We start from the raw sequence: 16,246 nt of genomic DNA, 5'->3' as shown, positions 1-16,246 counted from the left end.
GAAGACTTGCCTTCACTCACGTGGGGGGTGATGGTCTGGCAGTATCAGACAACATGAGGTACAGATAAAGAATGGTACAAAAACAGGTTTGACAGAAACAAGCAGTAATCAAAAACCACGAACTAGCTGAAGGCACTGCGGCGCGGGGCGTTCAGTTGCTATTGGGATGACAGCATTCCATACCAGAGTGTTCGGCTACCAGACTTCCAATCCAGCTTGCTGCTAATGCATCTGGAACGGTAGTGGATGATGGCCCAAGGCCTTGAGTTCCTGGCACCCATATGGGAGACCCGGCTGGAATTCCTGGCTCCTGGCTGCTGGCTTTGGCCTAGCCCAACTGCTAACTATTATGGACATGTAGGGATTAAGTCAACAGATGGAAGATTCCTCTAGACCCCCTTGATGTTCTGCCCTTCAAATAAAAAGATGGAAGTCAGATGGAAGTAACAGAAATGCCGTCACTATACAAGCAGAGCTAAGTTTAGCTACAAATAGGGAAGGGTAAAGTGGGGGCAACAGATACTTGCTGGTGAGAGATCATAGGTGTGGGGAGCAACCCGGACTAGACTAAGTTACTGGAATTAAGACTTATTCTATGTATCTGCTCTCCCACAATATGGCGCTGAGAAGGGAGAAACAGCTTCTACACAGCTGCCTCCAGTTCAACCAATAAACAGCAGGACCTGCTCCTGATTGGAGGAGAGCAGCGTACTCGGCGTGTGGGTAGCAGACTTGGGATTGGTGGAAGAGGACTATAAAGGAGGAGAGAGACAACATGCACAAGGAACATCTATCTGAAGGAACACCTGTGCAGCCCCCGAGAGAGCCGGCCGGCGGTGTGCCGCTCCCCCGCGGAAGTGGGGAAAGTGGCAGGGGGAACCGCCCTTCCACGGAGGTGGAAGGGTCGGTAGCCAACCCGGGAAGAACCAGCAGCAAACCCGGGGAGGGCCGAGCAGACCAAAGAACAGCGCAGGGTCCTGTGTCGCTCCTCCACGAAGACGGGGAGCGACAATAGGAAGAATGAGACTCCCAGGTGGGTTACTGTAGTTGTGGAGCCACAGAGTATCTATCCATCCTCAATGGCATTCAAGTTTCCCTGGATACCTGGCCACATGACTATCAAGAGAATGTTTTTTATATGTCCCCTTATCATCTGAAGTTAGCTTTTATGTTGCTTAAAAGAAACAGAGCCAGTATAATTATTCTCTTAAAATATGATGAATTCAACTTCCTGGCATTTCTTTTCTTTTCTTTTTTAGTATTTGGAGAATTGTCTTGTTTGTGAATACATTGTATATCTGTTATACATAAACATTGTTTCTGAAGAAAACTGTCAACTTCCAAAAAAAAAAAAACCTCAAAACTTTTAAACACTGTGGTACATTTCTTGGAGAACTCTACTTGATGATCCAGAATTATTTATTATATGGGAATGTTATGGTATTTCTCTTAAATATGTTCTTTAAAATTATTAATATGTTATCCCTCTAAGTATTTTTTTGTTTGTTCTACTTAATACTTTTGGTTGAATACTGTAATCAATACACAAGTCTTCTTAAGTGCTGAAACTTAACTGAAAAGTGATCGCTGTTAAATATAAGAGTGGGAATAAGAGAGGGAAGAGATGTGCAATTCGGGACATGCTCAAGCTGACTTGCCCCAAATGGTAGAGTTAGAAACATACCAGGGGACTCCAATTCAATCCCATCAAGGTGGCATGTACCAATGCCATCTCATTAGTCCCAGTGATCAATTTCTGTTCACAGTTGATCATAATGATAGGACTAAGAACCAAAGGGATCACATAAACAAGACTAGTGTCTGAAAATACTAACCGATAGAATAAAAAAGGGAGAGAATAATTCAACATGGGAAGTGAGATACACAGCAGACCCATAGAATGGCGGGTGTCCTAAACAGCACTCTGGCCTCAGAATCAGCCCTTAAGGCATGCGGATCCGGCTGAAAAGCCCATGAGAGTATTTCAGGCATGGAAAGCCAAGACACTCTGGGGAAAAAACAAACAAACAAACAAACAAACAAAAAACCCTAAATGAAAGATCTCCGTGAGTGAGATCCCAGTGGAAAGATCAGGTCATCAAAGAAGGAGGTACCTTTCTCTGAAGGAGGAGAGAACTTCCACTTTGACCATGGCCTTTTCTAAATATCATCAGAGTCAGTGAACTCAGGGGGCTTCCATAGCCTTGGCAGCTCATGACAAGAGCCTAGGGTGATTACTGAGGCCATAAACAAGAGTGCCAGTTTGTTAAGTCAACAACAGGAATCACTGTGCACTTACTCCTCATGTAGGATCTCTGTCCTTAATGTGCTGTACATTGAGATTTAATGCTATAACTAGTACTCAAACAGTATTTTTCACTTTATGTTTCTGTATGGGAGCAAACTGTTGAAATCTTCACTCAATGTATGCTAAACTGATTTTCTGTATATAAAGAGAATCGAAAATGAATCTTGATGTGAATGGAAGGGGAGAGGGAGTGGGAAAGGGGAGGGTTGCGGGTGGGATTGACATTATGGGGGGGAAGCCATTGTAATCCATAAGCTGTACTTTGGAAATTTATATTCATTAAATAAAAGCTAAAAAAATAAAATAAAATTATTTATTTTCATTTTTTTGAAAGGCCTACATGCACACATTTTCCATCTACTCCTTTGTTCTCCAAATGCTTAGAACAACCAGGGCTGGACCAGAATGAAGCCAAGAGCCCAGAACTCAACTCAGGTCTCCCAGTTATATGACTGGATCACAAGTACCTGAGCCATCATCTGGGGCCTCCCAGGGTGCACATTAGTAGGAAGCTGGATAGGAAATGGAACCAGAACTTGAACCCAGGTACTCCAATATGAATGTAGGAGTCCCAAGTTTCATAATTGCTGCATCAAACAGCTGCCTCTGAATATGGTTTTAAAGTTTAGTATCAGGGCCAGTGCTGTGGTGCAGTAGGCTAATCCTCCACCTGTGCACAGGCATCCCATCTGAATCAGCTCTTTGCTATGGCCAGTGGAAGATGGCCCAAGTGCTTGGGCTCCTGCAACTGTGTGGGACCGGGAAGACGCTCCAGGCTCCTGGCTTTGGATGGGCCTGGCTCTGGCCTTGTGGCCATTTAGGGAGTGATCCAGCAGATGGAAAACCTTTCTCTCTCCCTCTCACTGTCTTTAACTCTACCTTTCAGATAATAATAATAATAAAAAAAAGTTCAGTATCACTGAAGGTTCAAGAAATCAAGTATCTCACAGATTTCTTGAATTAATGACCCTACTTAAAGGCCTCCACAGATTCACATTGTTTTTCCTATAACTTTAAAGTCCCCTCCCACTCTGACTCTGGGTCTAGGCATGGGATTTAGTTTGTTTACCAGGATTTTGGCCATGATCGTTCACACAGAAGCTTGAAAAGTTCACCTACTTTTTTGCTTCCCTGCATCATGAATGGTCCTGTTCACTCTTCCCTGCCATGCTGTGAGGCATGCTTGGACTAGCCTATAGGAAAGATGAGAGAGACATATGCAAAAGGGCAAAACTGTCCCAGACATTACTGCTTGAGCCATTCTAGATCTGCCAACTGGCAGCCGGCCTCTAAATAAGTGAGGAAATCCAGTGAGATTAGAAGAACCTCCTAGCTAAGCACATTTGAAATCTTCAGCCTGTTGTGAACTAAATAAATCCTTATTGTTTTAAAGCACTGAGTTTGGGACAATTTGGTGTGAAGCATTATTGTAGCAATCAACAACAAAGATGCTAAAACAAAGATTGACCAGTGAGGGGAATTCACTGTGTATTTAATGTGCCAAGTTGGAGATGACATTTGTATATGATAGTCTCATATTTATATATCCTTTTGTTTCCTTCTGTTACTGAAAAACTCATCTTACTATCCCAGGAGCAGTCATTGTTTCAGAAACTGTTCTCCTCTAAGTCTTTGGTGGCATGTTAGGGTCTAAATGCCAAAAAAAGAAGTCGGACTTGGTGTATTATTCAATCCTTAGGTGTTTGAAGTATTAAGAAAAACGTGAGTTTTATGTGATAATAATGGCAAAGATAAGGTTCTCTGCCTCAAATTTTCAAGTAGATTTGAACTATGGAAGAAAATAAAACAATGTGCATGGTTTCTCTCATGATCTTTCCTTATGACTCAGATCGTAGAAGGCCTGTTAAAGAAATTTTGGAAATAAAGAGTTATGAAGTGGAAGACTTTGATCCTATATTAGACAGATCCACTTTTCTACATAGGAAAAATGGAGGTTTCAGGTACTTAAACATTTATTGATCACTTGTTATGGTATTATAAATACAACGTCAGTGAACATTATCTTCTGCCATAAGGGAGCTTGAATTCAGAAAAGAGACAAACAAATCATGATTTCAATATCGTATGGTAGACCCAATGGTAGGGAATGCACACAAGGGCTTCTGATGAAATGTGTGGTGCTGAGTAGGAAACTATGTGTGTCTCAGAAACTTGGAGGATAAAGAGATTTAGACAAGTAAAAGAAGGGTGTGGGTGGGAAAGGATTCCAGAAAACAAAACTATCATGACTAGTGACCCAGAATGTGGAACAGTACAGATTATTTGGAACAGAGAATAATATGAACTGGACTGGAAGTTATGCTTGTCCACATATAATCAAAGATCTGTTAGGCATTTGCTCAATGTTAAATATGGAATTATTTTTGTAACAGAAGTTTTGTTTTGTTTTATTTGTTAGGAAAAACCATCTTTGGATCCTCTAATGCCTCTGGATTTCTATAAATTCCAAGTGAGCATACACTAAGCTTTTCATATTCTCATCTGTATCTCAATATCCAATATTATGCCTGGCACTTTGTATGCATTCAAAATGTATCTGTTAAACAAATTACTGAGTTCTTGAGTTTGCCAAACCTTGTCAAAATCTAATGTAAATTTCTCTCTTAAATTATTATTTTAATTTACTTACACAGATTCATTTTCTTGAGTAGCTTGTCTTTCTCAAATTGTCTTCAAAAAAGGATTGCTTAATCTTCTGTCTAATGATTCTATTTTTGGATTTTAAAAATATGCAACTCTTTGTGTTGTTTTTCTCCTCCAACTATTTAGGATTCAGTGTGTGTTTATTTAGTACTTGTTTGGGAGCTGGTATTGTACTGCACACCAGGGTACAATAGTAACAAATCAGACCTGAATTTTGTAGTCCAATAAGGAAAACAGACAGGTCTTGAAGAAATAATGTATAGGCACACTGGTATTACAAAAGAAAAGAGTGAAGAGTTTGTATTAGCTTCCTTTAGCCTCTCTTCAATAAGATTATAATATGAAGATTACATATTTATCACATTTTTATTTTGTTATCTGCTTTCTGCATTATTATTATATCACAGTTATAGTTGATGTGTGGCACATGGTAAATTCACTATAAATAGTACTTGATTGAAACAATAAAGGAATGAATTTGTATTTCCTCAAAGAATTTACCTTTTATAATTTGTTCTTTTTATACCATTGCATAAAAGCAAGTAAATTTTTCGAAGTAAGATAGAAATAAGGAGTCTTCTCTTAACAATGGATCTGTTTCATTTTCTTAGTGAAATAAGCCAGACTCAGAAAGAAAAAATATCACGTTTTCTCTTATTTGTGAAAGTTAATATGGAGTATAAAAATTGTGCATATATCATGTCATTGGTATATAGTTATAAATATTGTTTCATTGAATACCATATAAATAGCACTATGCCCTTCTTTCCCCATGTTATTATCATCCTCATGAATCCCTCAATCTGTGTTATTAATACCTCCGTTTTCAAGAAGAAAATAGTACACAATGTTTACATTTGAGGTAAATGTGGAAAAATGTTTAAAAAACATTGTTAAATTTTAAAACTAAAAAAATAAACTTATACATACTTAAAAATGGATCTGTTAATTTGATGAAATTATCATGAATATAGTGTATGTGGTTTATGATGTCTAAAAGTAACTAATTCCATTACAGTCCTGATCCGTAGCCTATGGGCTTAGTTTCTGTGTAAAGTGAGATTAACTAACTCTATTTGGCTATTTAATTTTAATCAATATATATTCATTAAAAATCCATGTAAGTTTTGTGGCAGATAGTGTGTAGAGTTCCAAGCAGAATAAAACATACAGAAATTGAAACATCTGTGACAAAGGAAGACAATGATCATCTTTGCCTATTACAGTTGAAAGTAGGCCCTGTAAGAAAAGGCTTTCTAGAAGTGTTGGTTAATTAGGTTTTGAAGAATGAGTAAGACTGCCAAGGAGATGGTGAAGGGAAAGGCATTCTAAGGCAGAAAGAACAGAATATATAAGTGCAAGAAATGCTACCACCATCTTTTTTTTTTTTTAAGATTTATTTTATTTATTTGAAAGACAGAGTTACAGAGAGAGGTAGAGACAGAGAGAGAGGTCTTCCATCTGCTAGTTCACTCCCCAGCTGACCGCAACGGTGCTGATCTGAAGCCAGGAGCCAGGAGCCAGGAGCTTCTTCCAGGTCTCCCACGTGGGCGCTGGGGTCCAAGGACTTGGGTCATCTTCTACTGCTTTCCCAGGCCACAGCAGAGAGCTGGATAGGAAGAGGAGCAGCCAGGACTAGAGCTGGGGCCCATATGGGATGCCAGCGCTTCAGGCCACAGCTTTAACCCGCTGTGCCACAGTGCCAGCCCCAGCTACCACCATCTTTTGGCCCCTTACAGACTATTATTTTGTTCACATTCTTATTTTCTACTGCTTCACCAGTTCTTACTTTACTTAAACATTCATACAAGCTGGAAGTGTAAGAATCTTTATGGCAATCAACTAGCAAGCTGTGACCATGAGACAATGGCCTCCATGGTAGCTGTGGGTGGTAGTTAGCTTTTAGGTTTCTCTGGAATTGTATGCTAATCACTGCCTCCTTTCTCACCCTGCCCAGCATCTAAGAAATTTCTCTGCTGACCGCACCTAAGGCTACCATGTTTGTCGTACAGGATCATAGAATCTCCACCCCTGGGGGTTGGTGTTGTGGCATAGGGGGTCAAACCGCCTCCTGTGACATCAGAATCTCATATGGGCACCGGCTCAAGTCCCGTTTGCTTCACTTCGAATTCAGCTCCCTGCAAATGTGCCGAGGGAAAGAAGCAGAGGATGGCCTGGGTGCTTTGGCCTTTGCACCCACGTGGGAGACCCAGATGAAGCTCCTGGCTCCTGGCTTCAGCCTGCAATCAGGCATTTGGGGAGTCTCTCTCTCTCTCTCTCTCTCTATATATATATATATATATATAATTTTCAAATAAATAAATCTTAAAAAATAAACAAAAATCTCCACCCCTCCCCCTGGGTCTTGCTATAGCTGAGTAGACACATAAGCCAGGGAAAAGCAACCCAAAACCCACTTGGGGCAATCAGATCCTCTTTCGCAAGAATTTGAGCTAAGAGACAGAAGAGTTTGACTTAGTTTGACTTAGTAATCAGTGGCAAGCCCTGGAGCTGTAACATCTGAACTGTGTGAACTGAAGCTGGTTCCACAGCAAGGGAAAGGCTCAGGTTCAGCTGAAGTCAACCAGGAACAGAAACCAAGAGTCTGGGGAAAGAAGCCGAGTTACATAAAAGAGGGTGAAACTGAGTTCTAAAGAAAGGTGTGGAGCAGGAAACTGGTGCTGCTTGAAAGAAAGGGAGAGAGGGGCCAGTCTTGTGGCGAAGCGGGTTAAGCCACTGCTTGCATCTCATATGAGCACCACTTTGTATCCTGGCTGCTCCACTTCCAAACCAGCTCCCTGCTAGTGGCCTGGGAAAGCAGTGGTTGATGGCCCAAGTGCTTAGGCCCCCACACAAATGTGGGAGACCCAGATGGAGTTCCAGCTATTGCCTTCACTCTGGACCAGCCCTAGCTGTTGCAGTCATTTGGGGAATGAACCAGTGGACAGAAAATTTCTCTCTTCTCTTTGCAACTCTGCCTTTCAGATAAATAAATAAATTTTTTAAAAGTTAAAAAAGATGAAAAGAAAAAAAGGATAGAAAGTAGCTTGTCCAAAGATTTTTTTCAGCATTTTTGAGATCTAGCAGTACTATTTACAGTTGGATTATGTGAGAATCCATGTACGCTTCATGTAAATTCCCTTTTCACCTGGTCTATTGGAATGCTTGTCTGAGCTACACAAGCAAGTGATTTGGGAGCAAGAAGCTGCATAGCTACTTAAGGGACCTTAAACTCTTGGCTATAGTGACCAAGTGGCCTGAGGTCTTCACAGCTGTCTGTGATTTCTCACGGTGCCTATATGTATCTCTCTGAGAGCTGAAATTTTAGATGCTAATGGTTATGATTTTTCTCTGTCAACTAGTAGCCCTACAGTTTGGAGATCCCTTTAACATCAGGCATTCAAAGCTACAGTCTTAACTTCAGTTGATAAAATATTCTAGATAGTGTATATTCAGAAGGTATTGCTGGAGTATTGTAAGACTAGTCATGTTGGCAAAAATCCTGGTGCTGACATAGGGAAAGCAAAAACCAGATTCTGCCATGATGTCATCATTGTGGTACATATCAGCAGCATGTTCCATCCAAGTCACAACTAGATAGAGTTAGGCCCTGTATGGGATTAAGCAAGCTTGACTCGTTGCAGAAAGCAAACAGGACAGTCTAGGTATGGCAGTAGAGAAAGAAGGTGAGGTTCAAGGTTAAATGGAATCTGATACCAAGAACATTAAGGCAGTCAAGGAGAATAAACAAGCAGGCTATAAATCAGGGCATTCTTGGAGCAGCTATTTCAGTCAGAGAGCATCTGCTGAAAGAGGCCTATAATTTCAGAGCTGCTCAGAGCTACTGGACGACATTCCTGCTTCTGGATAATAAAGAGCCTCTCGCAGCCACGGGAGTTCTGGGACAAATTAGGACACTCCGCAGCTATTGTCCAAAGGGATGAGTGCACTGTCTTCCTCACAGACGTGGGCTGTGACTGGCCTGTGATCCTGCTAAGTGCACTGATGCATCAGACCTCAGGGGGCTCAGTCTGGCACCTTACGGGGGATTTTGTTTTATTGAATGTCAAGGTTAATCCCCGTTACATCACCCTGGTTTAATTACTGCATGATAGTTATGTTCATCTGAAAATCTTATTTATTTGCTTGTTGTCTATCTTCCACCAGGAAAATGCAAATTCCTTTAGAACACAGACTTTAGTCTGCCCCCCTCTCCTCCCCACCATGGCTGTGTTCTTAGTACCTTGAACAATGTCTGGCTCTTGGTATGATCTCAGTAAATACTTATTGAATAAATAAACACAAGTCCATGAACTCAGTAACAAAGTCATGGGCTAAGGGACTGGACAATAGGCCAAGTCCTGGTGATCCTTGATTAGAATTTAAACATATTTGGAAAACAACTGGCACTGACCTCCCACCCCGAGCTCATTTGAATTTTGTCTTCAACTCTAATATTGTAAATTTTCTAAGATGAGAAAGGATTTATGCAACTATCCTTCTGGTAGAAGAATATTTTACTTGCTTGCTATTGTTGAACAAGTGCTCAGCCACAAATGCTTCCTCTTCGGCCTGCTTCTAAGATGATTCTCCAGCTCCCCCTCACCCCTGCTGCCCCCATTTTGTTTCTTTTATATCAATAAACAAACTTCTCAGTTCTCACAGATATTAAAACATGCCTTTATCAGGGAAGTGTAAGTGAACTTGTTTGCAGGAAGCAGCTGCAATTTCTCATGTACTTTGCTTTTTTGAAAAGCAGCCACATGGCTCAATATGTATACAGCACTTGTTTACTAATTAACAAACAGTCTCCTACTGAGTCAGTTTCCCTTCCTCTCCCAATTTCCTTTTCCATTCTTAGAAAATTGTATCAATGAGTGCAAACTTGGCCCAGCAATTCTCAGATGTATTGTGAACATATTTAATAGCATGGAGACTATTATCCTGAAATACATATTTCTTTAGGCAGTCTAATCAAAGTGAAAATAGCATTCTATGAACAAAAGTAAATTTTGAAAACAATAAGAGAATATATTCTTTATATGATGACTATATACATACTATCTTCCATTGAAAGGAAGAAGTTAGAGTGCATTTTCTTGTCATGCAGAGCAAAATAATCGACTGTAAAATTCAGTAATAATATTTGCAGTAATGATTGGGTTAATCAGCAGATATTATTGAGCACCTATTATGAACAATGCTCAAGTATCAATAATCAATTTGAAGGCATTTCAAAAGGTTCTCAGAAGATAGAATTCAGAGACAAATTTTTCTGGAGCCAAAAAATCTTTGAATTTCATGCATGCAGGGCCTTGAAAAGTTCTTGGAAATGATATATTCTGAAAAAAGCTATGCAATGAATTAAATAATTTTTGCATCAAATAAACTTTGATTCTACTTTCCCATGAACTTTTTTTTTTTTTAAATTTTTTTTGACAGGCAGAGTGGACAGTGAGAGAGAGAGACAGAGAGAAAGGTCTTCCTTTGCCGTTGGTTCACCCTCCAATGGCCGCCACAGCCGGCGCACCGCGCTGATCCGATGGCAGGAGCCAGGTGCTTCTCCTGGTCTCCCATGGGGTGCAGGGCCCAAGCACTTGGGCCATCCTCCACTGCACTCCCTGGCCACAGCAGAGATCTATATTCATTTTAAAAAGGCCTATTAAAAGGGTCTATAGGAATAACATATGATTTTTATCTAAAGTTATTGCTTAAGATTTCAGAGAGAAGATAGCATTTAGAGTAGGCTTTGGAAATCAGATAACAGGAAATTATAATAGGAGTTTCTTGTTGTATGAGGGGGGTCTGTAAAAAGTTTGCAGTAAATATATATTATGTAAACACTGTGCATGCATTTAAAAACATTTTTGACCCCCAAATAAACTTACCCTTTAATTCCATTTCCAGCAACATTTTTTTTTATTAAACCAAGAGTGTGGGAAGTGCTGGGACATGAGCTCAAGCCACTCTGTTTGTTTTGTTTTGTTTTTTTGACAGGCAGAGTTAGACAGTGAGAGAGAGAGAGAGACAGAGAGAAAGGTCTTCCTTCCATTGGTTCACCCCCCAAATAGCCGCTATGGCCGTCGTGCCACACTGATCTGAAGCCAGGAGCCAGGTGCTTCTTCCTGGTCTCCCATGCGGGTGCAGGGCCCAAGCACTTGGGCCATCCTCCTCTGCCTTCCCGGGCCACAGCAGAGAGTCCAGCAACTTTTTGAAGTACCCTAATAGTCATGGAAAACATTCATGGAAAGATACAGCTAATTTAAATGTTTTCCATGTTTAAAACTAGGAAATATTTGAGTTTGAATTGGGAAGAATATTTTGCAATCTAAGATCCTTTAAAAATTATTGTATTAAAAAGCATATCTTTTCTTTCTGGAGATGTGGCTTCTTTCTCTGAGGTTTCAATTGATATTGCTGTGTAACAAATTGTACTGCTATTCATGTATTATGGTCACGGATCTTGTGGGTCAGAAGTAGGAATAGGGCTCAGGGGAAAGGCTTGTTTCTGCTTCACAATGTTTAGAAGTTTGGCTAAGAAAACTTGAAAGCTAAGTGTGATCTCATAATCAGAGGCTGAAATCACCTGGAGAAAATTCACTTAAGTGTCTGGCAGTTGTTGCCGGCTTTGGGCTAAGATGTGACTGTAACTGCTGACCAGATCTCCCCATGTGGTCTGGGCTTCCCAGCACATCAGTCTCAGGTATTTAGACTTCTTACATGACAGCTCATGGCTCCAAAGATGCGGGTCCCCACAAGTAATGCAGAAGCTATCTTGTCTTTGCTTACTTAGCCTTAAATGTTACGCAGTACCACTACTGACTTTTTCTTTGGTTATAAGAGAGCTAGAAACCCCACAGCAGGGCCCTGCTCTTACCACTACTGTATCTACTTTAATTTAGACCAACTCTGACCTTCATAGTGACGGAATAAATCTTAGGCCTTTGGGTTTGTAATGAGCTGTATTTTACATCATTGAAAGATCTCTTGGCATCTTAGATTTTCCTTGGTTTCTGTGATATCACTTGATTTGATTTTCTTCAGGTCACTGTCTGTTGTCTCCTTGAAAGTCTTTTTTTTTTAACTTTTATTTAATGAATATAAATTTCCAGAGTACAGCTTACGGATTACAGTGGCTTCCCCCCACAAAACTTCCCTCCCACCCGCAACCCTCCCCTTTCCCACTCCCTCTCCCCTTCCATTCACATCAAGATTCATTTTCAATTCTCTTTATATACAGAAGATCAGTTTAGCATATATTAAGTAAAGGTTTCAACAGTTTGCACCCACATAGAAACACAAAGTGAAACATACTGTTAGAGTACTAGTTATAGCATTAAATCACACTGTACAGCACACCAAGGACAGAGATCCTACATGAGGAGTAAGTGCACAGTGATTCCTGTTGTTGACTTAACAAACTGACACTCTTGTTTATGGCCTCAGTAATCACCCTAGGCTCTTGTCATGAGCTGCCAAGGCTATGGAAGCCTTTTGAGTTCACCGACTCTGATCATATTTAGACAAGGTCGTAGTCAGAGTGGAAGTTCTCTCCTCCCTTCAGAGAAAGGTACCTCCTTCTTTGATGACCTGATCTTTCCACTGGGATCTCACTCACGGAGATCTTTCATTTAGGTTTTTTTTTTTTTTTTCTTTTTTTTTCTTTTTTTTTCTTTTTTTTTTTGCCAGAGTGTCTTGGCTTTCCATGCCTGAAATACTCTTATGGACTTTTCAGCCGGATCCACGTGCCTTTTTCTTCTTTGTGATTATATTCCCCTCTTTTTTTTTCAGACCAATCCTTCAACATTGATATTCTTCAGGATGCCGTTTTTAACTCTCTTCCTATATTTCAAACTTTAATCTTTCCTTTCAATAACCCTTTTCCTAGCAAACTGGTTCCTTATATGTTAATTTTCATTACCACTTCTCTTACAGATAGTGTTAACTGACAGGCTATATAGATTATATATTGAACATTTTTTAAAGGTTTATTTATTTATTTGAAGGGCAGAGTTACAGAGAGGCAGAGGCAGAGACAGAGGCAGAGAGAGAGAGAGAAAGAGAGAGAGAGAAGGAGAGAGAGAGAAGAGGTCTTCCATCTGCTGGTTCACTCTCCAAATGGCTGCAATGGCTGGAGGTGGCAGATCTGAAGCCAGGAGCCAGGAGCCAGGAGCTTCTTATGAGTCTCCCATGCGGGTGCAGCAGCCCAAGGATTTGGGCCATCTTCCACCGCTTTCCCAGGCCACAGCAGAGAGTGAGACCGGAAGGGGAGCAACCGGGATACGAACTGGTGCCCATCTGGGATGTTGGCACTGCAGGAGGCAGCTTTACCCACTACACCACAGTGCTAGCCCTTTATATATTGAACTTTGAGTTCCTGAGTTCCACATTCATATTTCCAATAATTGGTTTTATATCTGCTTAAGTCTTCCAGGAACCTCTCATTCCACATAAACTTGAACTAATTAGACTACACTTATGTCTCAAATCTTCAGGTTGTCTTTAATTTCCTGTCTTAAGGATATATCCACATGCCCCAGTTAGAAACCTAGAACCCGGTGCCCATATGGGATGCCAGTGACACAGGTGGAGGATTAGGCTAGTGAGCCACTGCGCTGGCCCTAAATGCCCCTCCTTTATTAAAGGGAGTTTAGTGCTTGTTGTAGTGAAGATCAATCAAATGGTTAAGGGTTTTCAAACTCCAAAGAGCTATTCAAATGTAATCTGTTGGCCAGAACGCCATGGCTCACTAGGCTAATCCTCCGCCTGCGGCTCCGGCACCCCAGGTTCTGGTCCCAGTTGGGGCGCCGATTCTGTCTTGGTTGCTCCTTTTCCAGTCCAGCTCTCTGCTGTGGCCTGGGAGTGCAGTGGAAGATGGCCCAAGTGCTTGGGCCCTGTGCCCGCATGGGAGACCAGGAGAGGCACCTGGCTCCTGACTTTGGATCAGCGCGGTGTGCTGGCCGCAGTGCGCCAGCTATTGGAGGGTGAACCAACGGAAAAGGAAGACCTTTCTCTCTGTCTCTCTTTCTCTCACTGTCCACTCTGCTTGTCAAAAAAAAAAAAAAAAATGTAATCTGCTTATGCATATGTTCACAATGGCGGTAACATGATAAGAGGAAGGCTATATCATAACTTCATTACATTTTAGATCCCATTACTGGAGATTGACTACAAAATGACCTTAGTTTTCCCATACTTCCCTGTATCCACAGCCTTTACGATATGAGTCAAGAGAGTTATTTCCCCATTTCTTCAGTTTGTGCTGGCTCGTGTTTTGCTTTGAAAAATAGCATATTATAAAAAGAACACTATGTAAATGCTAAGTCTGGGTCTCAGGAGGACTTCCATGTATCCTATGCTCCACCCCTCCAACCACGCCCCATCCCTTCCTCCCAGCAACCTCTCTCTCTTGGACCTCTGCCTTCACTGAAGAGCATGCATGGGCTAGCCTACTAGGCACAGAAAACTCTACGAGCAGAGCCTACTCTTCCTAGATGAGGCCATCTTGAGCAAATTAGCCCTAAGCAGAACTAGAAGCTGACTACAGATATCATGAGTGGGCCCAGTGCTGATTAACCAAGCCCTTCCAGGTCAACAGAACTACCAAGCTTACCTAGAGAAGTAAGAAATCAAAAAAATTATTGTTGTTTTAAGCCATCTAGTTTTGAGGGTGATTTTCTATACATCATTATATGGTAATAAACAACTTTCTATTCCTGTAATACTTGATTACACCATAAATGTCATCATTTCCAAAGTCTTGATTTTAAACATCTTTAACCATCACCTCCCATTCTTCCAGTTTACTGTCTTAGTAATTTTGAGGCCTCCAAATCATAGATTCCATCACATTATTACTATCCATTTGTAAACCCTACTATATTCACTAAGAAACATGCTTAGACTCACATCTATTATTAAAGTCTCTCCTTACAAAAACTTCTTCACCTCTTTGATTATTTTAATTGTCTGGCAAAACCCCAGCCCCAGCTGAACCCATCTACTTGGTTTCTTTGCTTATAGAAGAACAGCAGGATGTTGCCAAAGAAAATCTCCAAACTGCACAAACTTCACTGCGATTCCTGACTGCACATGTTAAGGGAGCCCTCAGCACAAGAAACCTACTGCATTTCTCTAGTGCCATCACTTCCCTCTTCCTATGGGTGATGATGTCATCCTCATCTGCCGATCACTTTGTCCTCAGCTAGTGACCTTTCTCCCACTTCAGTAAGAAAACAAGTTAGTGATTTGAAGCGTCCTCCTTTTGCCCTAAGAGTTCTACAATTCCTCTTGCATTTTCTTCCCAGTGCCACAATGGAGAAAGAACTTTCTCCTACTGAAGGCCACAGTCTCCATTTGTGAATAAAATCTTATATGTTCTCATCTGCTCAAGGATTTTGCTCCTCTGGTTAGGACTGCTTTTTCATGCTTTACCAATTACTCTTTGTCTACTATATAATGTCTGTTAGGATGATTTCCACTAATATAGTCTCTCTCTCTCTCTCTCTCTCACACACACACACACACAGACTGAGCTCTTGTGCTTTCCCCCAACTTTGAATGTATCAATTTCCTTCACAGCAAAGCTTTTCTAAAGAGTTATCTATAGATTCTGCTTCCACTTTCTCCTATCCCATTCTTTTTTTTTTTTTTTTTTTTTTTGACAGGCAGAGTGGACAGTGAGAGAGAGAGACAGAGAGAAAGGTCTTCCTTTCTGTTGGTTCACCCCCCAATGGCCGCTGCAGCTGGTGTGCTGCCGCCGGTGCACCACGCTGATCCGAAGCCAGGAGCCAGGTGCTTCTACTGGTCTCCCATGCGGGTGCAGGGCCCAAGGACTTGGGCCATCCTCCACTGCCTTCCCGGGCCACAGCAGAGAGCTGGACTGTAAGAGGAGCAACCGGGACAGAATCCGGCCTCCCGACCGGGACTAGAACCTGGGGTGCCGGCACCGCAGGCGGAGGATTAGCCTAGTGAGCCGCGGAGCTGGCCCTCGTATTCCATTCTACTAACATTTACTCTCCTAAAATTGCTCTAGTCAAAGTCATCAATAGGCGGTATTTTCTTTTCTTTTCTTTTGCTTATTATTAGTAGTATAAAAACAGATTTCATGTATTTTTTTATTTTTAAAGATTTTTATTTATTTATTTGAGAGGTAGAGTTACAAACAGTGAGAGGCAGAGACAGAGAGAAAGGTCTTCCTTCCATTGGTGCACTCCCCAAATGGCCACAATGACTGGAGCTGTGCCGATCCAAAGCCAGGACCCAGGAGCTTCT

This window comes from Oryctolagus cuniculus, chromosome 6 (assembly GCF_051225735.1).
Source record: "Oryctolagus cuniculus isolate XC-2025 breed Fujian yellow rabbit chromosome 6, ASM5122573v1, whole genome shotgun sequence".
NCBI classification, from domain to species: domain Eukaryota; kingdom Metazoa; phylum Chordata; class Mammalia; order Lagomorpha; family Leporidae; genus Oryctolagus; species Oryctolagus cuniculus.
Note: the sequence above shows the minus strand (reverse complement) of the source record.